Below are 6,700 nucleotides of genomic sequence, written 5' to 3' on the forward strand. Positions count from 1 at the left end.
AACCTGAAACCCTGTTAGCTTCACCTCTATCTGCCTGGCACTGTGCTGTCTGCTTACATCCCATTATCCTTCTCCTGTGTGACATGCTCCAGGGCCATCCCTTGCACCATGTAATCCCTATTTTCCGATACATTTTTCCTACCCCCCACGCACTCCCCCAACCCCAATGGATTGCTTCTAGTGAATGGACTTTGAACCTTGTGGGAGTACCTCCCCTGTGAACATGGCAGGCTTGTGTTTATTTATTTTTAATGTATTTTTACAATAGGAAAAACGATGCTGTGCGTCATAACCAACTAACGGTAATCAACTCTTTGGCAAAGGATATCTTTGCAATGTGAAAATAAACAAGCTTGTGTATCTTGGTTGGGTGCTTCCCAACACCATTGGAAAGGACATACACCACATGACCAAAGGTATACGGACACCCCTTCTAATTAGTGGATTCGACTGTTTCAGCCACACCCATTGCTGACAGGTATGTATATATATATATATATATATATATATATATATATATATATATATATATATATATATATATATATATATATATATATATATATATATATATATATATATATATATATATAATCGGGAGATTGAATAAGACGCGGACGTAGCTTCAGGGCTTCGATCTTTAATTCGACAAGCTTTCGACCAACAAAGGTCTTCTTCTGAGTCGGCCCCAAGTTCACTTCCGTTGAACTTGGGGCCGACTCAGAAGAAGACCTTTGTTGGTCGAAAGCTTGTCGAATTAAAGATCGAAGCCCTGAAGCTACGTCCGCGTCTTATTCAATCTCCCGATTATTTATTCAATGCAAATGAGACGCCCTGCTCGTACTGTGGAGTTTCTACTATTTCTCACAGTTATATATATATATATATATATATATATATATATATATATATATATATATATCTATATTATAATAGCCGTAGATGATTCTGTCTGTCTGTCTGTCTATCTGTTGGGTGTCTGTCCGGGGTGTGGCTTACTCGGTTTGCAGAGTAGCTCCACCCATAGCTCCACCCATTCTGGGAGTGGCTATAAACAAATATCCACCATTTTATTAACTCGCATAGCTTTGAGTCCTGTTTTGTAGGCCCGTGGTGTCTTGCTCTCCCCCAGTTTTATTTCAAATCAAATTCGATAAATCATTTCATTTTTCACAGTCGCTAACATAGTTTTAGACTCGGTTGAAAAAAAACGGGAAGAAAATCCGATGAAAGTTGCCGTTTATAGAACGAAATGAATTCTCAAAGGCTTGTAACTTCAAGGCCATTGAGTCTCTCTCACGCCTTTATCTCCAATCTAACTCACCATATGATTTCATTTTTATCGATGGTTTTACTTTTAGACTCGGTGTCAGCAATAATTGAGAACAATCCACACACGCGGGAAAATGCAGAGATATATTTTTTAAAATCGCGTCATGGTGTATCATACACCGCCCAACATGACACCGCCGGCAATGTGTCGATATATATTAAAAATTCGCTTTTGCTTTTCCGTTATGATATATTACTATTTCGTTTGATGATAGTCGTCACAAAAACGTCAACAATGATGCCGACATATATTTCTTCGTTTTTATTTCATTCAACATATTAGCCGGAAGTAAAATATGTTTCAGGAAATTACCGAGAGATATTTCTTCGTTTTTTTTATTAGTTATGTGCGCATACACTTTAAATAGGTTTATTTGAAATCTTTAATTTTCCACAAACATTCCACACACGCGGGAAAATGCAGAGATATATTTTTTTAAATCGCGTCATGGTGTATCATACACCGCCCAACATGACACCGACGGCAATGTGTCGATATCTATTTTAAATTCGATATATCATTTCATTTTTCACAGTCGCAAACATAGTTTTAGACTCGGTTGAAAAAAAACGAGAAGAAAATCCGATGAAAGTTGCCGTTTATAGAACGAAATGAATTCTCAAATGCCTGTAACTTCAAGGCCATTGAGTCTCTCTCACGCCTTTATCTCCAATCTAACTCACCATATGATTTCATTTTTATCGATGGTTTTAGAGTCGGTGTCAGCAATAATTGAGAACATTCCACACACGCGGGAAAATACAGATATATTTTTTAAAATCGCGTCATGGTGTATCATACACCGCCTAACATGACACCGACGGCAACGTGTCGATACATATTAAAAATTCGATATATCATTTCATTTTTCACAGTCGCTAACATAGTTTTCGACTCGGTTGAAAAAAAACGGGAAGGAAATCCAATGAAAGTTGCCGTTTATAGAACGAAATGAATTCTCAAACGCCTGTAACTTCAACTTCAAGGCCATTGAGTCTCTCTCACGCCTTTATCTCCAATCTAACTCACCATATGATTTCATTTTTATCGATGGTTTTGGACTCGGTGTCAGCAATAATTGAGAACATTCCACACACGCGGGAAAATGCAGAGATATATTTTTAAAAATCGCGGCATGGTGTATCATACACCGCCCAACATGACACCGACGGCAACGTGTCGATATATATTAAAAATTCGCTTTTGCTTTTCCGTTAAGATATATTACTTTTTCGTTTGATGACAGTCGTCACAAAAACGTCAACAATGATGCCGACATATATGTCTTCGTTTTTATTTAATTCAACATTATTAGCCGGAAGTAAAATATGTTTCAGGAAATTACCGAGAGATATTTCTTCGTTTTTTAAAATTAGTTATGTGCGAATACACTTTAAATAGGTTTATTTGAAATCTTTAATTTTCCACAATATAATTTACTTGCCATTTATCATTTGATGATTACGAGACAAATTCCTCTTGAGGATCGTGACAATTCATGCGCTGCGTGGAAACTTCTATTTCCAAAATGAATGAGACGATCGATGAAGAACGCAGACTTGAACAGGATGCAGCAAGAAAACGAATGAGACGGGCGAACGAGTCCATCGACGAACGTCAATGCAAACTTGCGGGGTCACCCGTGGGAATCCCACGGGCATGGATGTGTGTGACATTTCGACATATTGAGTTAGATGCTGCACATTCATTTTTACAAAATGGTTACTGGCAAGTCATCAGATCCAGAAATGGTGTAAAAACCACCGTTTAGAGGCCATTTTTCCCCGCAAAGCGGGGGTTGGCCTTTTCGGGGACCGTGGTAGTTGTTGTTTTTTTGTCCCCTTTTTGAAGCAATGTTTTACGGCCGGATGCCCTTCCTGACGCCAACCCTTTTTGCCGCCTTCAACGACAAACAGGGAATTACCAGTGAACTGGTACTCAATTAGCCGACCTCGGAAGGATGACAGGCTGAGTCAACCCCCCTGGCATTAATTCGGCGATCGACCGAGATTCGAACCCAGGATCCTAAGCCGGCACCCTAGCCGCTAGCCCAACACCAGAAATGGTGTCATGAACACAATTTATTTACGCACAAGCACAAAAGCAAGACGGGCCGATTTCCGATTCCGACGGGCCGACGGGCGAGACGGGCCGATTTCCGATTCCGACGGGCCGATTTGGAGCAAGAAAAAGAACGAGACGGGAGAAAAAGGAGAGAAACGAGACGGGGAAAGCCGATTGGAGAGGCGAGTGAGGCGCGATTGGAGAGGAGTGTGAGGCGCGATTGGAGAGGAGTGTGAGGCACGATTGGAGAGGAGTGTGAGGCGTGATTGGAGAGGAGTGTGAGGCACGATTGGAGAGGAGTGATTGGAGGGGAGTGTGAGGCACGATTGGAGAGGAGTGTGAGGCACGATTGGAGAGGAGTGTGAGGCGCGATTGGAGAGGAGTGTGAGGCGCGATTGGAGAGGAGTGTGAGGCGCGATTGGAGAGGCGTGTGAAGGATTGGAGAGGAGAGGAGTGTGAGGGATTGGAGAGGTGAGGGATTGGAAAGGAGAGGGATGTGAGGGTTTGGAGAGGAGAGGAGTGCTAGGTGGAGAGAGGAGAGTGTCAGGTGGAGACAGGAGAGTGTCAGGTGGAGACAGGAGAGTGTCAGGTGGAGAGGAGTGAGGGGTCACATATTATGTGAAATAACTAAATTCACACCATTTCTGGATCTGATGACTTGCCAGTAACCATTTTGTAAAAATGAATGTGCAGCATATAACTCAATATGTCGAAATGTCACACACATCCATGCCCGTGGGATTCCCACGGGTGACCCCGCTAGTATATATTATAATAGCCGTAGATGATTCTGTCTGTTGGGTGTCTGTCCGGGGTGTGGCTTACTCGGTTTGCAGAGTAGCTCCACCCATAGCTCCACCCATTCTGGGAGTGGCTTCATATAATTAAAAACAAATATCCACCATTTTATTAACTCGCATAGCTTTGAGGCCTGTTTTGTAGGCCCGTGGTGTCTTGCTCTCTCACCCAGTTTTATTTCAAATCAAATTCGATATATCATTTCATTTTTCACAGTCGCTAACATAGTTTTAGACTCGGTTTAAAAAAAACGGGAAGAAAATCCGATGAAAGTTGCCGTTTATAGAACGAAATTAATTCTCAAACGCCTGTAACTTCAAGGCCATTGAGTCTCTCTCACGCCTTTATCTCCAGTCTAACTCGCCATATGATTTCATTTTTATCGATGGTTTCAGACTCGGTGTCAGCAATAATTGAGAACATTCCACACACGCGGGAAAATGCGGAGATATATTTTTTTAAATCGCGTCATAGTGTATCATACACCGCCCAACATGACACCGACGGCAACGTGTCAATATATATTAAAAATTCGCTTTTGCTTTTCCGTGAAGATATATTACTTTTTCGTTTGATGACAGTCGTCACAAAAACGTCAACAATGATGCCGACATATATTTCTTCGTTTTTATTTCATTCAACATTATTAGCCGGAAGTAAAATATGTTTCAGGAAATTACCGAGAGATATTTATTCGTCTTTTTTATTAGTTATGTGCGCATACACTTTAAATAGGTTTATTTGAAATCTTTAATTTTCCACAAACATTCCACACACGCGGGAAAATGCAGAGATATATTTTTTAAAATCGCGTCATGGTGTATCATACACCGCCCAACATGACACCGATGGCAATGTGTCGATATATATTCAAAATTCGCTTTTGCTTTTCCGTTAAGATATATTACTTTTTCGTTTGATGACAGTCGTCACAAAAACGTCAACAATGATACCGACATATATTTCTTCGTTTTTATTTCATTCAACATTAGCCGGAAGTAAAATATGTTTCAGGAAATTACCGAGAGATATTTCTTCGTTTTTGTTGTTAGTTATGTGCGCATACACTTTAAATAGGTTTATTTGAAATCTTTAATTTTCCTCAAACATTCCACACACGCGGGAAAATGCAGAGATATATTTTTTTAAATCGCGTCATGGTGTATCATACACCGCCCAACATGACACCGACGGCAACGTGTCAATATATATTAAAAATTCGCTTTTACTTTTCCGTTAAGATATATTACTTTTTCGTTTGATGACAGTCGTCACAAAAACGTCAACAATGATGCCGACATATATTTCTTCGTTTTTCTTTCATTCAACATTATTAGCCGGAAGTAAAATATGTTTCAGGAAATTACCGAGAGATATTTCTTCGTTTTTTTTATTAGTTATGTGCGCATACACTTTAAATAGGTTTATTTGAAATCTTTAATTTTCCACAATATAATTTACTTGCCATTTATCATTTGATGATTACGAGACACTTCCTCTTGAGGATCGTGACAATTCATGCGCTGCGTGGAAACTTCTATTTCCAAAATGAATGATACGATCGATGAAGAACGCAGACTTGAACAGGATGTAGCAAGAAAACGAATGAGACGGGCGAACGAGTCCGTCGACGAACGTCAATGCAAACTTGCGGGGTCACCCGTGGGAATCCCACGGGCATGGATGTGTGTGACATTTCGACATATTGAGTTAGATGCTGCACATTCATTTTTACAAAATGGTTACTGGCAAGTCATCAGATCCAGAAATGGTGTAATGAACACAATTTATTTACGCGCAAGCAAGAAAGCAAGACGGCCCGATTTCCGATTCCGACGGGCCGACGGGCGAGACGGGCGAGACAGGCCGAGGGGCCGACGGGCGAGACGGGCGAGACAGGCCGACGGGCGAGACGGGCAGACGGGCGAGACGGGCCGATTTGGAGCAAGAAAAAGAACGAGACGGGAGAAAAATGAGACGGGGAAAGCCGATTGGAGAGGCGAGTGAGGAGCGATTGGAGAGGCGAGTGAGGAGCGATTGGAGAGGAGTGAGGAGCGATTGGAGAGGCGAGTGAGGAGCGATTGGAGAGGAGTGAGGAGCGATTGGAGAGGCGAGTGAGGAGCGATTGGAGAGGCGAGTGAGGAGCGATTGGAGAGGCGAGTGAGGAGCGATTGGAGAGGCGAGTGAGGAGCGATTGGAGAGGCGAGTGAGGAGCGATTGGAGAGGAGGGTGAGTGATTGGAGAGGAGAGGAGTGTGAGGGATTGGAGAGGTGAGGGATTGGAGAGGAGAGGAGTGTCAGGTGGAGAGAGGAGAGTGTCAGGTGGAGAGAGGAGAGTGTCAGGTGGAGAGAGGAGAGTGTCAGGTGGAGAGAGGAGAGTGTCAGGTGGAGAGAGGAGAGTGTCAGGTGGAGAGAGGAGAGTGTCAGGTGGAGAGGAGTGAGGGGTCACATATTATGTGAAATAAATAAATTGTGTTCATTACACCATTTCTGGATCTGATGAATT

At 42.0% G+C, this 6,700-nt stretch overlaps 1 protein-coding gene across 1 annotated transcript in view; it reads left to right on the plus strand.

The window, feature by feature from the left end:
• Positions 1-6,700, plus strand: part of SNRNP25 (small nuclear ribonucleoprotein U11/U12 subunit 25) — a 38,352-nt gene that overhangs the window by 9,979 nt on the left and 21,673 nt on the right. The window lies entirely within an intron of this gene.

This window comes from Myxine glutinosa, chromosome 3 (assembly GCF_964187855.1).
Source record: "Myxine glutinosa chromosome 3, kmMyxGlut1.1, whole genome shotgun sequence".
Lineage (NCBI taxonomy): Eukaryota > Metazoa > Chordata > Myxini > Myxiniformes > Myxinidae > Myxine > Myxine glutinosa.